Here is a 10,879-nt window from a genome sequence, read left to right as displayed (position 1 = left end):
TTGTTGGGAAGGGCGTCTATAATTAGAGGAAGAACCTCTGCCTCTAGAGGGAGCACGTCTGCCCCTGGATGCTTGAGGTAGGGACCTTCCCCTACCTTCAGCTAATCCCTCCATAATGGCGTCTATAAGCTTTGGCCAGACACCCTTCCCGGCTCAAAGGGGAGAGCACAGAGTGCTGCTTTAGACGCAAAATCTGCCCGCCAAGGCTTTAGCCAAAGGGGTCTACGGGCCGCAGTAGACAACGCCATAGATTTGGCGGAGATTTTTAATTGATGGCAGGAGGATTCCGCCAAATAATCTGCAGCCCTATGAACTCTTTTCATAGAGGCCAGAATCTCATCTCTGTCTACGCCCAAGTCTATATCCCGCTCCAAGGCGGCTAAGCGGTTGCGCAAAAAGTCACCAACTATAGAGGAGGCTATGGCCACAGAGGCTTGCGTGGAGGAAGCTGAGTAGACCTTCTTCAGAACGGAGTCCGCCCTACGATCCAGAGGGTCCTGAAGATTTGAACCATCTTCCAAGGGCACCAGGGTTCTGCGGGACAGCTTTGCTACGGCCAAATCCACCTTCGGGGGAGGCCCCCAGGAATCCCACTGGGTAGTGTTAATAGGAAACAAACTCTTGAAGATCCTGGAAAGCGAATGTCCTTTCTCTGGCTGTTTCCACTGCTGCGCCATAAGGTCGGTCAGCGTGGCGTCCGCATGGAAGGCAATATGTCCCCCAGAGGCAGACGTGGAGGCTTCCCCGTCAACATCTCGGCCCACTGTAGACCGGATGGACTTCAGCAGCCTGCCCGTTTGTTCATAATGGAACGCAGTTCTGCTGGAATAACTGAGTCGTCCTCAGAGGAATCATCCTCTGCCACCCGCAGGTGTTACAAGGGGGGGGGGGAGAGACGAGTAACGGAGCTCAGAGCATGGTCTCCTGGTGAGCTGAGACAAGGTGCAATGGATCCCTTTGAGGGAATCATCCTGCAAAACAAAAAGGAGAGTACAAGCAAGGGAAAACTATTTACCCAAGCGATGCCCAAACTCACCATCTCCTTGACCCATGCCATCATATCTCTGGGAGAGGGCTCCACAGGTGGAGGACCTCTGCACCCGCGACAACGGGCCCACTCATAGCCTGAAAATAGGCAAGTTATAGGACCAGTAGTACCCCGCAGGGCACAACCTTTCAAGCCGCTACCTACCATCAGGGAGCGGTGTGTCGCAATCGAAGCAGGAAAGATGTTTCCTCTTGGAAGAGGTTTTCCTCCTACCATCCCCAGGAGGGGTAGTAGAGGATGACATATCCTACAGAGAGAGATAATAGACCATGCAACACTGTCACCATGACATCATACCAGCTTTTAAAAAAAAGGGTAAATCTTACCAGGTCCAGTAGACCGGACAGAGAGGTGACTTGGCGCCCAACGTGCGACTCGAACCCACGACCTTGAGATTAAGAGTCTCATGCTCTACCGACTGAGCTAGCCGGGCTGGCGCTGTGAACAGGATCTGAACCTGTGCGGGGAGACCCCATTGGATTTCGAGTCCAAAACCTTAACCACTCGGCCATCACAGCCGGTTCCCAATAAAGTTTGCAAACTGGAAAAGAGTTCAAGATCAATGAACACCACAATCGCACGCCTTCAGCAGATACTGCAGGAAGGTCTCTGACACCAGGCCAGCCAGCCTCTTAATTCTGGCCGGCTGGAAGTGGGCGGAGCCACAATCAAAGCAGGTGAGGCAACCTGCCCAGACAACTAACCCTGTAATCAGGGGTCTGCAAAGATATACATTCCCCCCCACCAAGAGGCCCTTAACACGGGCACTTACCCCCACATCTCCCCGTCTTTTCCGGCCTTTAATAAGGCCTGAATCTTCCCTGAGTGAGCGGCCGCCAGCGCCAGGCCGTTGCCATGGCGCTATGATACTTCCGGCGAAACCGGAAGTGCGCGCTTACAGCGGCCGGCGGGGAACAGGATACACAACAGTGTGGTTCCACCCGCCGGCAGTCCGCGCGGCCACCAGAGGCGGCATGCGGAGTCCCCGGACTCTCACCAAAATGTCAGGTAAGTCACAAGGAGCAGGGGAAGCGGAGGAGAGGGGGGGCAGGGGGGATAGAGGGGGGTAGCCACACATGGCTAACAAGCACCTTCTCCCCGCAGGGCACAGAAGGTGACAAGAAGAAAACAACCGCTCAGGAGGTGAGTGATCCTGCTGAGCTTCTCAAAGAGGACACAAGTCCTCCCACCTGTCCTCTGTCCACACAGGACAGAAAAAAACACGCAGAGGGGAGGTTCTTGTGCCCTCTTATAGGGCCTGCCACGCATTTGATTGGCTAATTAAATATCCGCCTGTCCTACCAGCACACAGGGGCAGAAATACCCCACATTGTGCCGCTGTTGAGGACGACAGGGAACCTGAAATTCTGATGGTACGGCTGTTCTTGTAAAAGGTCCATCCAAGCTGATGAGTAATGTTAGCAGAACTGTTCCCTCTTGTTATATCACTGCTTACTGCATGTATCCATGTCTATGTTTTATCCCAAATGAGAAATGCTTTGTCCCAGATTAGGTTCCATTTTTGGATGCTGTAGGTAAGACGCTGATGGAGTGTCACTCTGGGGTTAATGTTCTAAGTGCAGCTATTATATGAAGAGGAATGTGTTAGTCAGGATGTAGAGAGCCTTGGGGCAGAATGAGGAGTCCTCTCTCGTAATACAAGTCCCTGACTAGCCTGGCCCGCGGCACCTATGAGAGCGCTGAACCTCCATCCTTGTGTTTATGTTTTCTCATGGTGGCTAGAGTCAGACAAAAGGTTCCTGCAAGTGTTTTGTCATGATCCATCACTATTTTGTAGACCAGCTACACTATCACTTCCTAAAACATGGCTGTGCCACAACTGGTGGCCATATTAGTTGCTATCTGTCACTGGCTGGGAACCTTTTAAGTCATCAATCAGATGTTGCAAACGCCAAAATTGGTTAAGGTAGAAGATCAGAGGACATATTACACCAAATCTACTTTGAACAAATACAGGCGTATACATATAAAGCTAAGGGGACAAAAGGAAATAACCCTGACATTCAGGGAAAGTTGTGGTCCATCTCCAAGGCACCCCTCTCTACCCCATACCTGATGTGTTCTCAAACATGGGACCAATATGGTGACTATATCAGATGTTCAGTAGCTTTCCTAGAAAGTTATATCAAAGAATAAAATCTAATAGGAACTGTACAACGTAAAATAACTTGATGGGTTTGGTCGAAAAAGGCCAAATATCTTCTGCGTATGGAGTTGTGTCAACATCCCACTAACGGATGTTGAAGGAAAGTACGGAAAATAAGGTGCTGCATGTTCTGCTGACCTGTGCTGTATGGTAGAGGTCCTTCACAAGTTCTTATGAGGTTTTCTTGGGGCGATGGACATCGTGGGTATTCGAAGAGTTGAGATAAGCTAAGTCCCTGGCAATGGAGTAATGGTCAACTTTACTCCAACTGGCTAGCAAAGGGAACACATCATAGTTTTACAAGCCAAGTGTCTTCCAGATCTGTTGGTCCATACTTATAAGGAGGGGAAAATCATCCTACTAAATGGCATCAGGGTAAACCCAGCAAACACCATCTTACAGAGCCAAGAGTGCATGCGTACGGGGAAGTCAGGAGTTATATTGAAGGTTGAGGAGGCATTTCCTTAGGTTATACCACAAGGTACAGACAAAATTCTCATCCACTGTAGCTATAGGGGTGCAGAGGTACCAGTTGCTACTGGGCCCTGCGACCTAAGGGGGCCACAAGGGTCTCTCTGCCACTGAAAATATACCACTACTGTAAATTAAACAAAGAAACATACATTTTGCATTGGGATCCAGGAACTTCAAGTTACAAGTCCAAACTGCAAAGCAGAGGCGTAAATCTCACTGCCTGAATGTGGAGAAAGAACTCCTATGTTTCTCAGTAGGTGGAGGTTTCAGGATTATTATTATTATTATTGTTATTGTTGTTTATTTCTATAGCACTATTAATTCCATGGTGCTATACATTATTATATTAATTCCATGGTGCTTTACATTTGGGGGTTACATACAATACACAGAATGTACAGGTAGATATAATGCTAACAATGACCGACTGGCACAGTGGGGTAGAGGGCCCTGCCCGCGAGGGCTTACAATCTATGGGGGAAGGGGGGTAGAGACAGAAGGAGAGGAGGAGACTGTACAGATGGTGGTGCGGTGATAGTGTTATTGGAGGTTGTAGGCCTTCCTGAATAGGGGAGTCTTCAGGGCCTTCTTGAATCCTGTGATTGTGGGGGTCAGTCTTATGTGTCTTGGTAAGGAGTTCCAGAGTATAGGGGATGTTATGGGCGGTCAAGTGCAAATCTCATTACAGTTTGGAAAGGATAAGGTCATCAGTATCTGATCGGGGGGGGGGGGATCCCATACCCAGGACCCTCACAGATCAGCTGCCACAACCACAGCCGCGTTAACGTGAAAGACATTTCCTTTTCAAAGGCCAATGGTTTCATATTCACTATGGTTTCATACAGCCACTATACAATGTGCAGTGCTGTATTTGGTTTTAAGTCAGACTATTGTGTTGATCTGAGTGCTGCAGGCTCTGTAGACAGCTGATCAGCGGGGGCCCTGGGTGTCTGATGTCACTGATCAATATTACAATCCCAGAAACCGCTTACCTTTTTATTTACTACATTATAGGGTGTTTTTTTGTTACTTATTAATATACATATAGCTTGTAGGTTGAGAAAGTTGCTGATATAGATTTGGAAATACTGAATTTTACAGGAAGTGTTGTCATATGGACGAAGGTCTTTGTTTTTTAATTGATAATTAGACTTACCTCTAATGTCTGTCTGAATTCTAAGCCAGCCTAAAGGAGCATCCATGGACAGAGGGTGACACACTGATGGATGAAGGCGCTGAACTTGACTGTCTCATCCATCACTGGTGTCCATAGTAAATAAGTCTTATCAGGTCTCATGTGCTCCTGCTGGCAGATTTATCATGACAAGGCGTCCATACAAACAAGCGCACTATTCAGGTGCAAATCACTTTACAGGTACAGTAGCCGCAAGCGGAAACAACAAACAGAGAAGGAAACCATTAACAGCCTCAGCAATAAAGGCTACATGCATATATATATATATATATATATATATATATATATATGGAACCTATTGCTATTGATACACATGGTCAATAATGTACGGCGCAGTTCTCATATGTGCCAGAGTCTCTGGAGACTGCATTGCAGTGTTCGTCTGGAAAATGGCAGAGGACAATGTCTTGCTCGGGGAGACTTTTTCTCCCACCAGTTTCTGATTTAAAACAACAGACCCCATTATAGTCAATGAGGTTTGTCAGACTTCTTTAGCAGTTTACCTTACCATTGTTCTGATTCTCTAGATCGGACCAGAACAATGGACCTGCAACACTAGTGGGAACCTATGATCATTTGTGTGGAGTCATCCAGCCTCAGGGATTAGGGTAAAATAATTCAACAACCCAACACTATTGTCCTTCTGCTTCCCACATGTATGTTTGGTTGAACTGGGTATGAAGGTGCGAGAGAGAAGACGGGTCAGAAGATTTAGGCCGCATGTATGGATTCCCAGCAAACACCCTCGCCCCCTCCAGTCCACCTTAAACTGTGCTGCTCGCTTAATCCACCTCACCCCCCCCGATCTTCATCGGCTGCTCCCCTCTGCCAGTCCCTCCACTGGCTACCCATAGCCCAGCGAATTGAGTTCAAGCTACTAACGCTAACATACAAAGCTATCCACAACCTGTCCCCTCCATATATCTCTGACCTAATCTCCCGCTACCTGCCCACACGTAACCTCAGATCCTCCAATGACCTCCTACTCCGCTCTGCTCTCATCCGCTCCTCACACAACCGTCTCCAAGACTTTTCCCGTGCATCCCCCATACTCTGGAACTCCTTACCACGACACATGAGACTGACCCCCACAATCACAGGCTTCAAGAAGGCCCTGAAGACTCACCTATTCAGGAAGACCTACACCCCCAATAACACTATCACCGCACCGCCATCTGTACAGTCTCCCCCTCTCATTCTGTCTCTACCCCCCTTCCCTCATAGATTGTAAGCCCTCGCGGGCAGGGCCCTCTACCCCACTGTGCCAGTCGGTCATTGTTAGTATTTTGTGTATTGTATGTAACCCCCAAATGTACCATGGAATGAATGGTGCTATATAAATAAACAATAATAATAATAATGCACACAAGTGAGAATGTAAGCTTAGTGGGTTTCTGATTTTGTAATGTAAAACCACTCGGGTGACATTTGGAGGACAGCTGAATGAATCCGAGTGTCTTCTGTGTTGCATTAATTTCAATGTGAGGTCCGTTCCGATCTGTCCTCAAGGAGCAGGATAGTATCTGGTCAATAACCATCAGAACAGAACAGAGGATCAGAACAACCCCTTGAATCTCAGACATCACCTTTGGGGAACCCAATAGCAGAGATGAGTGAACTGGGTTCATTACAAATTTTCCAAAAATTTCTGGTTCAGCTGAATTTGAAATTTTGGGGGTTGACCACCGATAAATCATTATTATAGTCTGGGATCTCTTGAGACTCCAGAGTATAATATTCAGAGGCATAGGGGGATGAGCATTAAATAATAAACACTCATTCTCGTTTTCCCTCGCCGCTCCTGGGCTCTCTTGTGGCAGATCGTATTCTTTCCCTGGAATCCCTGGCTTCAAGTGACAGCAGACCCTGGGCTACCATTGTGGCATGTAATTGGGCCTCAGTAGTCATGTGGGGCACATCGATGTCATGATGCTAATGTCAAAGTAGCATGATGTCAATGTGCCCCATGTGATGGCTGAGGTCCAATCACAGGCCTCAGAGGAGACTAGGAACCTGATGATGGAGAGCCCAAAAAATCGGGGACTTTGGAGGCAGAGTGGAAGCTGCAAGGAAACCCGGGAGAGGTGAGGGAACGTGAGTATGAGTGGTTATTATTAAGTGCACATCCCCTTGGCCTACGGTTATTACGCTCCGGGGTCTGAACAGAATCTGGTTCGAACTGAAAAAGTTTAGTTCGACACAAAACTTGCGGGCAAATCTCGCAAATATTTGCGAAATGAATCTTGCAAAAATTCGCCCATCTCTACCCAGGAGCTTTGAGTTAGCCCTCTAGATGTTCCCATGTGATCCAAGACAACATTCGCCCACAGGCCCCTCCACCCTCCCAATCACAGCTGACTATGAGGTGTCCGACTATATTTGTTTTTTGGTTAGCAGCCCTAAATGTTTATTGTGTTGCTGATCAATCACAGATTGACAACTTCCTATCTTCTTCCCCTTCAGCGAAGATCTCTTTGAGTAAATTCCTGTCACACGAGCTGGTAAGGATGGACTTACACTGAGTAGGTCCTACAGGATCACTGGGACCATTCCACAAGTCCATCATGGTGATAAATCAAAGACCAGCAGGAACTTTCCTTGACACAATGTTGTTCAGGAAAGACATTTGTGCAGTCACTCATAAAGCTCTGTGGCAAATTACAAGATGGATGAGGCCATCAATCACACGGGACTCCTGAGGAACATGGAGAAGGGGACAGCTATTTGGAAAGCTATGGTTTCAAGGTGATAACAGACATGATGGCCAGTCTAACCAGCTCAGGGACTTGTGTTGGACAAGTGACATCATCGGGAGACGAAGATTTGCTGTGAACTCTAAATTCTATTTGCCCTAGTTCTTAAACTTTTTACGCCTTTATCTACCACTACGTAAACCCACATGGGAAGGTAAAGTGGAGCGGATGTCTATACCAACCAATCAGATCAGCACTTTCCTTTTCAAAAGGGCCTTGGAGGGCTGACAACAGACTGGTTGCTATGGGCAACTGCATTTGACTTTTCCACCACTAGATACGCCGTTCCTCATTCCATCTTTGGACTTCAATTGATCCTATGGACTCACAGACGTCTTGTGAGCTAAAACCAAGTTCAGTGGACGCTTAACCCTTTAAGAACCCACAGTAGTTTCGGTGTTATGGCTTGGCCACTTTTTTCATATGTTCCATTGAGACCTTCCAAAATCCATCATCTCTTTATTTTTCTGTCGACATATCCATGTGAGGGCTTATTGTACTTTTAGTTGGCACCATTTGGGGTACATAATGTTTTTTTTTAGCTTTTATTAACATTTTTGGGGGTCAAAGTGAAACAAACCTACAATTGTCACTATTTTTTGCATTTTGCAAAAATGCTACTCTTTACTGCCTAGGGCACTGGCCTGGTCAACCAGATGTCTTGATATGAAATTCCACTGGGCCAGAATAGGTAGTTAAGACTAATGGGAACATTCTTCCCGCATTGACTCTTACCACCAGGACTGGCTGGGGGATGCGTGACGGGTAAGTGAAGGAGCAGGCTGTGTCGTTCAGGCAGCCTATGGCCGCTAAGTGAAGGAAGAAGATGCAACCTTCTTGTCAGAGTCAGAGGTGTTACATGAAGCTCCTGGGCTCCGATGTAAAATCTCTACCAGGCCCTCCAACTATAATGTATAGTTTATACTGCTGGTCTTATATTAGAGAAAGGCATCATATGGGCCTCCTCCTGCAACTGGGTGTGACTGGACACCTCATGTTATGCCCATGGGCCAGTGCCTTTACACCATAGGTCACTGGTCTTGTCAACCAGGCGTCTTGAGCTGAAACCTCACTGGGCCAGAATTGGTAGTTAAGACTTTCGTGTTGACCCTTACGCTCACGCGCAACTGGTTTCATACCAAGCGCCAAAGAAAAGTGTGTGCGATTAGGTCAGGATGGCCGAACGGTTTAAGGTGCTGAGTTCAGGTCGCAGTCTGTCCTGGAGGCGTGGACTCGAATCCCACTTCTGACTGACTTCGTGTTTTTGTTTTCTTTTCTTAAACCTCACCCAATCCCTTAATTGATAGACTTCCATAGTTCTTAAAAATTAAATAAATAAACAAATGACGTAGGTATAGCGGAGAGAGAAGATTGTAGTCTTATCCATGAGGCTGGCTTCATAGCTCAGGGGTTAGAGCACTGGTCTTGTAAACCAGGGGTCGTGAGTTCAAATCTCACTGGAGCCTATCTCTTTAGGGTAAACCGAGTTGACCATCTTCTTTCTTATCTATCCAAGTGCTTGCTCGAATCAGGCAAGGAGAGAATGTATTCCAAAATGTCTTCTTTCCATCCGTTTGAATTCCACATGATCAAGTACAATGCTGAAGTGCGGCAGAAACCTCTTGTGCTCTTTCGACCTGACGCCAAAACTTGGACTCTTTCTATGACTAATGACATACTGGTAGGGAACGTGGATTGAGAGCCCTATATGGCCACAAGAAAATGGCCGCTTCCAATACTATGTAAGCGACCATTTTTCTTGTGGCCGCATGCATGCGCAGTCGGCTTGCCCTAGGCCCAAGGCCTAGAAATTAGAAGCTACCGTCGGAAGAAGACGCGGTGAAGACCTCGTTCCAGAAGAAGATGGAGGCGGCACTGGAGAGTTCTCTCGCAGCATTGGGGCCGCCCCCAGTGCTGTTAGAGTGCTAGGGCCCGCCCCCAGTGCTGCGAGAGAACTCATTTACATACTGAAAAAAACTGGAATTTCAAGCGAAAGGCACGGAGAAGACAACGAAAGGTAGGAGACGCATAGCCTTTCTTAAGGCTATTCCGACATGTTAGTTAGAAAAAAAAACGTCTTTGAAAGATGGGATCCCTTTAAGCTAAACAAATAAATAAATAAAACATTGCGACGTCTATAACTATTTTATTTTTTACCGTTGATGTTCATATAAGGGCTCTTTTTTTTGAAGGGCAAAGTGTAGTTATTATTGGTACGATTTTCTGGAATGTAAAACTTTTTGATTAATTTCTATTTTTGGGGGAGGTGAGATTTGTTTAATTTCTTTACATTATTTATTTTTATTCTAAAGGGTTTTTGTAACCTTTTATTATTTATTTATTACTAGCTGGTACCCGCGACTTCGTCTGCGGTGATTGTAGCAGTGGGTATATACAGGCGCGGGTAAGGTTTTCGTAGTGTGTATAAGGGATGGGATATGAAATGTAACTTTGTATCTTGTTGTTGCTATAATTCTGAGAACACATGAGACTTTTGTGTTGAACGTAATTTGTAGTTCAGCTGCTATACGGTGTTCTGAGAAACTGTACATAGTGTCTTTGGGACAGAGGTATTTCAGGTTAATATACTTCGATATACGACATTGTTTGATTTGTTATTTTGCGCCAGTACATGTAAGTTTTGGGCACAGGATACTCTTGAGCAGCAACATAAAGTCTGGCCCTGTGCTTGACAGTTTAGTAACTCCATGCGCCTCTTATTAATAGCAATTAACCCCATAATGTCCCTCACATTAACCCTTGTGTAAGAGTTACTGATAGAGATGAGCGAGTACTGTTTGGATCAGCCGATCCGAACAGCACGCTCGCATAGAAATGAATGGATGTAGCTGGCACGTGTGGGGTTAAGTGCGCCGGCTAAGTCCAAGCGGAAGTACCAGGTGCATCCATTCATTTCTATGGAGCGTGCTGTTCGGATCGGCTGATTGGCAGTACTCGCTCATCTCTAGTTACTGATATGTGAGAGACTTGGAGGTAAATATTGAGGTCTTTTATTAGTCCCTCCATATGTCTCACATATTAGTAGAGATGAGCGATAGATCCGAAAAGTACTCGCTCATCTCTATTAGTAACCTTTATATGAGGCACACAGGGGTTAATATGAGGGACTTGATGGGGTTTATTCCTATTAATGTGAGGCACATGGAGTTACTAAGACTAAACTAATAACCCCAAATGCCTGACATTAATGAGAATAGGAACTAAAGGAAGGTAGCTGTGTG

At 46.4% G+C, this 10,879-nt stretch overlaps 2 non-coding genes across 2 annotated transcripts; one reads left to right on the top strand and one right to left on the bottom strand.

The window, feature by feature from the left end:
- Nucleotides 1–1,484: 1,484 nt before the first annotated feature.
- On the bottom strand, nucleotides 1,485–1,566 carry TRNAS-CGA (transfer RNA serine (anticodon CGA)). Its single transcript has one exon. It is a non-coding gene; the product is annotated as a tRNA-Ser (tRNA).
- A 7,464-nt stretch (nucleotides 1,567–9,030) lies between these two features.
- On the top strand, nucleotides 9,031–9,103 carry TRNAT-UGU (transfer RNA threonine (anticodon UGU)). The gene has a single exon. It is a non-coding gene; the product is annotated as a tRNA-Thr (tRNA).
- Nucleotides 9,104–10,879: the final 1,776 nt, after the last annotated feature.

Source organism: Leptodactylus fuscus, chromosome 1 (genome assembly GCF_031893055.1).
Source record: "Leptodactylus fuscus isolate aLepFus1 chromosome 1, aLepFus1.hap2, whole genome shotgun sequence".
Classification (NCBI taxonomy): Eukaryota; Metazoa; Chordata; class Amphibia; order Anura; family Leptodactylidae; genus Leptodactylus; species Leptodactylus fuscus.
This window is presented reverse-complemented; position numbering and strand designations above follow the sequence as displayed.